The 8,299-nt window shown below is 54.3% G+C and overlaps 1 long non-coding RNA gene across 1 annotated transcript; it reads left to right on the forward strand.

Moving 5' to 3' along the window:
• Positions 1–465: 465 nt before the first annotated feature.
• On the forward strand, positions 466–2,762 carry LOC125432866. Its single transcript, XR_007244560.1, has 3 exons — positions 466–524; positions 1,122–1,182; positions 2,633–2,762. It is a non-coding gene; the product is annotated as an uncharacterized LOC125432866 (long non-coding RNA).
• Positions 2,763–8,299: the final 5,537 nt, after the last annotated feature.

The raw sequence follows: 8,299 nt of genomic DNA on the forward strand, positions 1-8,299 counted from the left end.
CCCTCCCTTTCCTGCTTTATTGCTTTTAGCCTTAGGAACGGGCGCTGGTCTGAACTGTTTTATACTGTTCGAATGGCTTGGATTGCTTAAATTTTATGTAACTGCTGCCGGAGTTTTTAACGTTTAAGTTATGTTGTTGTGTTGCTGTTAATAACAGCCATGTTGTTGAGCCGCCTCGAGCCCTCCGGGGAAGAGGCGGCCTATAAATATAAACAAACAAACAAACAAACAAACCTCTGGTCTGAAAGTTTTGATAGGACGGTGGACCAAACAGGGGAGCTCTTTTGCCCCTTTCCCTGTGGAGATTGCCCTCTTGGCTGACAGTCTGGCTGCTGTCTCCCCAGCTCAGGGGGCAGGCACCCTGACTGCCTGGTGTCCGCCCCCCCCCCACCCTTCCTCTCCTTTCAGGATTTGGGCAGCAGCGGGAAGCATCCGAAAGTCCCGCCCCACTCTGTCCCCCTGTGGCACGGCCCCCTGTCTGCAAGGCTGCCCAAGGCCAGAGGCCTCACTCTTGGTCACTCTTGGTTGGTAAACCTTTGGAGGTTGGGGGGGGGGGGTTGCTCTTTCTGTGGACACTGGTGGGGGGAGGCTCGAAGTGCTCCTCTCAGGGGCTCGCAGGCCGAAAAGGGCCGGGCTCTGTGCAATGGAGGTAACGCATGGGCTATGGCTGCCAGCTACTTTTCACAGACAAGTGACCCCCACAATAAATGGGCATAGGAGGTTAAGAGCTCGTGTATCTAATCTGGAGGAACCGGGTTTGATTCCCAGCTCTGCCGCCTGAGCTGTGGAGGCTTCTCTGGGGAATTCAGATTAGCCTCTGCACTCCCACACATGCCAGCTGGGTGAACTTGGGCTAGTCACAGCTTCTTGGAGCTCTCTCAGCCCCACCCACCTCGCAGGGTGTTTGTTGTGAGGGGAGAAGGGCAAGGAGATTGTCAGCCCCTTGGAGTCTCCTGCAGGAGAGAAAGGGGGGATATAAATCCAAACTCTTCTTCTTCTTTTTGGGGGTCAGGGCATGTGGCCATAACCCACGTGGCACCTTGACAGAGGCAGACCCTCCAAACAAAGGCCCCTGGTGCCCCTCGGCCTCCTCCCCAATCTTGCGTTCTTCTGATTTTCAGGGGTTGAGCCACCTAACGCATTAGAGAAAACTGAGAAGGAGCACCTGGCCTCAGAACACGTGTAGGTACCCCGGTGTGACGGGGAGGGGGGGAGGGGGAGGAAGGCTGGTGCCCATGGTGTTGGCCTTGTAAGCAGCCCCGCAGGGTGGCCCCTGCCTCGTGGTCCACCTTGCTTCAGAGAGAAGGAGATGGAGCCAGAACATTGGAGGAGGGCCCAGGTGTGGGGTGGAGGGCTCCTGCCAGTGAGCTCCGTGGCAGCCTGCTCTCACCCTCCCTCCCTTTCTCTTGTTGCTAGGGGGTTGTCCAAAGGTGCACAAAACATGCTGGGCAGAGGAGCTGGCAGGGAACTCGGGGAGGCCAATTTCCAAGGGCAGAGCACCATCTAAGTGCCTGCCTATCTCCCTCACCTGGCCTGGCCGCCTAGTGGGCTGGGAAGGAGGTCAGCTCTGAAGGGGAGTGAGGCAGGCACTGGCCGGAGCACTGTATTGCAAGGGTTGGGGCGGGGGGGAGGCAGTTTGAGATCTTGCCCCCGAGCGCCATTTTTGATAGATATGCCCTTGGGCGTGGGGCTTGGATGGAAAATTGGTGGGGGAGATATTCCATCCAGGGGCATCAGATCCTGTATCACAGTGGTGGCGAACCTATGGCACGGGTGCTAGAGGTGGCACTCACAGTCCTCTCTGTGGGCATGCGCAGAGTCGCCCCCCCCCCCACATCTAGGCTGGCTTGGGCCGCTGGGCTCGATTATTAGCATTAAGCCTAAGACCTAGTTTTGGGGAAGCAGCGTAGGTAACCCTGTTAAGCGCTGTTAAACCCCACTGATTTTCATGCAAAGAACTACAGCGCAATCCTTTACCTGGGAGTAAGCTCGGTTGCTGGCAATGGGGCTTGCTTCTGAGTAAACCCTCCTAGGGTCGTGATTCACCCATTGGAAGAGTTACTTCAAAGCAAAGCCACCGACTATCACCAAGCTTACTCCTGAGTAACGCACACCTCGGAGCCTACAGTTTTTTCTAAACGAAAACCTCAGTATTCAGGTTAAATTGCCATTTTGGGACTTTGCGATAAATAAGTGGGTTTTGGGTTGCAATTTGGGCACTCAGTCTCGAAAAAGTTTGCCACCACTGCTATATCAAGTCCTCTGCCCTAGTTCCAGAAAGGGCCTGCCTCCCACTCCACACCAGAGCCAGCGTGGCGTAGTGGTTAGGAGCAGGTGCACTCCAATCTGGAGTTTGATTCCCTGCTCTGCCACTTGAGCTGTGGAGGCTTATCTGATGAACCAGATTAGCTTGTACACTCCCAACCCATGCCAGCTGGGTGACCTTGGGCTAGCCACAGTTCTTCGGAGCTCTCTCAGCCCCACCCACCTCACAGAGTGTTTGTTATGGCGGGTGGGGAAGGGCCAGGAGATTGTAAGCCCCTTTGAGTCTCCTTACAGGAAAGAAAGGGGGGATATAAATCTAAACTACTCCTCCTCCTCCTCCTTCCTCCTCCTCCTGCTGCTCCAACAGGCTGATGGTTCAGCAAGTTCTGGCAGAACTCAAGGAACACCACAGGTGAGTGGGGAGGGGCTTCTTTTATGGAGGGCGGGGGGGCCGGGGGCAGATCCCTCCATACAGGCATCCACCCACCTTTCTGTTTGGGATATGGACGTGGCTGCTTGCAGAGAAGACTTGCAGTGGAGGGGAGGGCGGGCTGGGAGGGCAACCAAAGGGGACGTGTGAAGCTGCCTCATACTGAGTCAGACACCAGCCCATTAGCCGAATCCAGAGGGGCTGGCCGCGGCTCTGCAGGGCTGCTTTGGGAGCTTTGATCAGGCAGGAGAGCAGAAGCAGCATCCAGGGCACAGAGGGAGTCCCCAGGGCACGTGGGGCAGCTTGCCAGTCTTGCAGACGCTCAGGTGCTGCCGCCGCCCCGCGGACGGGGCCCCCCCCCCTTGGCTCTGGTGGCCACCCCTTCTGTCCTGGTGGGTGTTCCCATCCTGGTCTTCTACGGACTCTCTCCTCCTTGTGGCTTTGGAGTGAAGATTGGTCGCCCACTGCAGCTCTGCAGGAGCACCCTGTCTCCGCTCATTTGGGCACAGGTGGGGGACGGGACCTCGGGGCAGGGCTGGTTCCAGGCATTCTGTCGCCCTGGGCAGGGTGAGGTCTCTGTTTCCTCCTCCTCATTCCGCAAGGTCTTGCCAGTTGCATCATCCACATGCCCTTTCTTGCGTCATGCAAATCACAAACTTCTCCCAGCACAATCCCTGCTATTATAGAATCCATAGCAAAAAAGAAAGACGTATTGTCGAAGGCTTTCACGGGCCGGAATCGCTGGTAAGTCATATTGGATAGGGCTGTGTGGCCGTGTTCTAGCAGAAATTTACGCCCTGGACGCTTTCTGCCTGCATCTGCGGCTGGTCTCTTCAGAGGATCCTCAGATCCACAGATGCAGGTGAAACGCCAGGGAGAGAGTGTTGCTAGAACACGGCCACACAGCCCGGAAACCACACGGCACCCCAAAAGAAAAGACGCTTTTGTTTTCAAATCTTTTCCAAAACGTATACCAGGTTTTATAGGGAATGTCTCAAAAATTAAGGCTAGAAGAAGTCCCCCTCAAGAGGAAAAGTTTTCGCTTTTCCTTTGGGTTCAGAGAGGTGGCGCTGGAGAGTGGAGTGGGGGAAGAGCACTGGGGTCGGCATCCTAATCTAAGCTTTGATAATCTTGACAATTGAAAGCTAAATGAAGAGGAGGTTTTTGTTCAAGGAAGGGGAGGATTCAGGGTTTGACTTTGCTGTTCCTCCAGTCCACGCTTGTTTCTGCATTTATTTTGTCCTTCTAGGACAGGGGTAGGGAACCTGCGGCTCTCCAGATGTTCAGGAAGGGCCTACAATTCCCATCAGCCCCTACCAGCATGGCCAATTGGCCATGCTGGTAGGGGCTGATGGGAATTGTAGTTCCTGAACATCTGGAGAGCCTGCAGGTTCCCTACCCCTGTTCTAGGACTTCACTGGAAGTGGACCCCTGTTCCTTCCCTCTAGCTGTGAGGGTGGGGGGCTGGGAGGGACCTCACAAGTGGAACAGCCCAGGGCCTCTCTTCATCTAAACCCGGCACTGGTTCCACCCCCAAATCTCCAGGTATTTCTCAATCTGGAGCGGACAACTGTGATTACAACTGGATCTCCAAACAATACAGCCCGGGTTCCCCTTGGAGGTGGGGGGCTGCTTTGGAGGATGGATTGAAGCATCTCCACCCTTCCCAAAAACCCGCCCCTCAGGTGCCATGCCCAAATCTCCAGAGTTTGCAGCCCTCACATTTAATTTCCCAAAGGCAGCTTTAGCGGGGAGGGCAGGCTATGAGTGTCCTGTCTGGTGCTGTGGGAATGGCAGTGGCATATCTTACCCTTGTCCCCTCGGCGCCACTCTTCTGGTCAGCGTGGGGGGTGCAAAATTGGGCCCCCACGTGACTAGGAAGTTCTGTGCTGTCTTTGCCCAGCCTTTTGCGTGCCCCAACCTATCTGTGCTTCGGGGCAATCGAGGCATGCAAAAACGATGAGGTAGCCTCCAAGCACTCCCTCAACCCCCCTAGACTCCCCCCTCCCTTCCTTCCTCCCCTCCGCAGTCAGAAGAGATTGCAGGCTGCCAGCTGGGAGCCCAGCCGACAGGGGGAGGGGAGGTGGGCACCCTAGACCAGGATCAGGGAACCTGCGGAGCTCAGGATGTTCAGGGATTACAATTCCTATCAGTTTCTACCAGCATGGCCACTGGGCCATGCTGACAGAGGCTGGGATGGGGAATTCTGTAGTTTCTGAACATCTGGAGAGTCAGGGTTCCTACCTCCTGCCCTAGACCTTGCCTATGTCCATGGTGTGACTTAAGCGGGGTCAAGGCCAATGGGGGTGGGAGCCTGGGGCATCAGGGGGGCGGGAGCCATGGTGGCGGTGGGGCAGAGCCTGGGGGGGCATCCCGGATACAATTGGTCTCTGGGCGCCATTTACCCATGGTGCTCTCTCTGGTGAATGGTCAGGGCTTATCTCACAGGGACTAGGCCAGCTGGAAGCCTGGGATGGTAGACTGACCCATTCTGGCATTTTTTTTTTTTGGGTTCTATTCTTCTTCCTCCCTCCCCTTCCCTCCCCTCTTGCTGCAGGGAAGGAGGGAGGCTCAGCTGGGAAGAGTGACAAAGGAGAGAGGACCACCAGGGTGAAGAGATCACCAGCAACTTGCATGCAACTGCGTGGCTGGCTCTTGGCAGAAGGAGAAGGTGAGGCAGAGGGTGGGGGAGGCTCCCAGCAGGGTTGGCGGCAGGGGGGCTGGGTCCCTGCGTGGGGGGGCACGGGGGGCAGTGCAGCAGGGAGGGATGGCCTGACCTCTCCGGCCGCGGGTTTCAACATGGGGAAGATGTGCTGTGCACGCACACACACGCGTATGCCTCTCTCTCTTTGCAGCTTGTCTTTCCCAGTTAGGGCCTTTGATCCTGTGGAACTTTTTCTCTCCCCTTTTAGGGTAAGAAACAAAGACCGAGGAGGAGGTGAAGGAGCAGAGGCAGGCAAATGCATGGGTACGACTGGCACAGGTGTGGGTGGGGTGGAGCCTTCTTCCTCGGGGCACCCGCTTCCAGCTCTCTGGAGCAACATCCCAGCTAGCACAAAGTGGCTACAGCTGCTTGAATGAGTGACTTATACTTCACCTTCCTGAAGCTTTTCACCTTCCTGCCGTGCTCGGCCTGCCTCTCGAACGAAGTTCTCCGCGGTGGCTGCTTGCCCCCACTCTCTCTGCCCTCTCAGAAAGGGGTCACGGGTCTCCTCCCCGCTTTTAATAGCTGCACTGGTGGTAGAAATCCAGCAGGTAAAACTTCCAGCCATTTGAGATGCAGGTGGAACCTCACTGTCCAAACGCCAAACTACAACGCATATCTTTTTTTTATTAATAGAACCAACCAAAATGACCAAGAACACTTTGCAAACTTTTGGTTTCTTCACAATTTCTCTGTGGAGAGGAAAGGGGGGGGGGGGGAGAAGAAAATTTCCCCGGGGCTGCGGACTACATGATCTTGAACGCTTTCTGCCGCCAGCGCATCCCTTGGACCGTAATACAGGTGGGATTTGCTTCAAGTTGCACCAATCCCCCAATATATGGGCTAGGTTGCAGTCGTGATAAGTTTTCCTGCTCACATGCGTGCCGTGCAGGCAGTGATTGGTGCCCACGGAAACAGTTCAGGGTGCTTTTGCGCCATCACACGGAGACGCTTCTCTCTCTTTTTAATTTCTGGCAAAGCACGCCAGTGAGCTACTCAAGCGTGCAGTAGACATGAACCCCCCCAGCCCCCTGGAGCTTGGCAGCCTTGACGGGAAGACAGGTTACAATCTGAATAAGAAAACAAAAGGTGTGTATCCATTAATCTCACAGGCTGGTTGCCTTTCGTGTAGGTCTCTGGCAGATTCTAAGTAGGGCAAATAGAACGGGTTGCAGGATGCTATATAACAGTGATGGCTTAACCTTTTCGAAACCGAGTGCCCAAACTGCAAACCCAAAACCCATTTATTTATCGCAAAGTGCCAACACGGCAATTCAACCTGTACACTGAGGTTTTCGCTTTAGAAAAAACGGTTGGCTCCGAGGTGTGTGTCACTCAGGAGTAAGCTTGGTGGTAGTGTGGGTGGCTTTGCTTTGAAGCAACCGTGCAACTCTTCCAATGGGTGTTCCATGACCCTAGGGAGGGTTTACCTGTGAAGCAAGCCCCATTGCCAGCAACCGAAGCCTATCCCTCAGGTAAAGGATCGCTACTTAGTTCTTTTGCATGAAAATCCGTGGGGTTTAACAGCCGCTTAACAGGGTTACCTACACTGCTTGCCCAAAAAAATTATGTCTTTAGGTTTAATGCTAATAATCGGAGCCCAGAGGCCCAGGCCACAGCCTAGGATGTGTGTGTGTGTTTGTGGGGACTCTGTGCATGCCCACAGAGAGGGCTCTGAGTGCCACCTCTGGCACCCGTACATATAAGTTCGCCACCACTGCTATATATAACTTGTTTTGGGAGGGAATTCACACAGGTCCCGCACCCAAAATGAGCCTTTCCCATTTTATTTTCCCCTAACCCATTTTTTTAAAAGCTATCCTTTTGAAAATTCCCAGGCTGGGGCTATTCTGCTTTAAATGTTGTGGGCAGGAGGCTTTTATTTCCCTCCCATCGTGTCTCCACAGTCAGGAGAGAATCTGCCTGCCATTGCCTGGCTACGCAGAAAGACCCCTTTCCCTTTTTTTAAAAATTATTTTATGGTTGCATCCGTGTAGAAGAAGAAGAAGAGTTTGGATTTATATCCCCCCTTTCTCTCCTGTAGGAGACTCAAAGGGGCTTTCAATCTCCTTGCCCTTCCCCCCTCACAACAAACACCCTGTGAGGTGGGCGGGGCTGAGAGAGCTCCGGTGAAGCTGTGACTAGCCCAAGGTCACCCAGCTGGCGGTGGTGTGGGAGCGCACAGGCTAATCTGAATTCCCCAGATCAGCCTCAATAGCTCAGGCGGTGAGCTGGGAATCAAACCCGGTTCCTCCAGATTAGATACACGAAGCTCTTGACCTCCCCATGCCACTTCTGCTCCATTGTAGCACATGCTCCACAGCTCCACAGGTAGCTGCACAGGTGCAGCCGGGTTGTATTGTGGGATGATCAGTAGGGGTGTGGGACTCCATTTCTGCATCCCTGATTAGCTATGTAATGTTTTGCCAGAAATTAAAAAGAGAGAGAAGCGCCTCTGTGTGAAGGCGCTAAAAGCAACCCGGGTTACAGTTCTCGAGGGCCCCAATCACTGGCCTGCACAGAACACATTTTAACGGGAAAACAGGAAAATTGATTGTTTTATCACTTACTCACAACCCATTACATAATCAAGCTCTGTCATCAAGAGATCCCCCCAGGCTGCCAGATCTCATGTAGGACCATGTTGGAATATGTTGGAATATGCTGCCACAGGAGGTGGTGTGATGGCCACTCACCTGGATAGCTTTAAAAGGGGCTTGGACAGATTGATGGAGGAGAAGCCCATCTCACTAACAATCTTGATCCCTCCTTGACCCTCAGATTGCAAATGCCTGAGCAGACCAGGTGCTCTGGAGCAGCAGCAGCGAGAAGCCCATTGCTTTCACCTCCTGCACTTGAGCTCCCAAAGGCACCCAGGGCCACTGCGAGTAGCAGAGAGC

This window comes from Sphaerodactylus townsendi, linkage group LG05 (assembly GCF_021028975.2).
Source record: "Sphaerodactylus townsendi isolate TG3544 linkage group LG05, MPM_Stown_v2.3, whole genome shotgun sequence".
Lineage (NCBI taxonomy): Eukaryota > Metazoa > Chordata > Lepidosauria > Squamata > Sphaerodactylidae > Sphaerodactylus > Sphaerodactylus townsendi.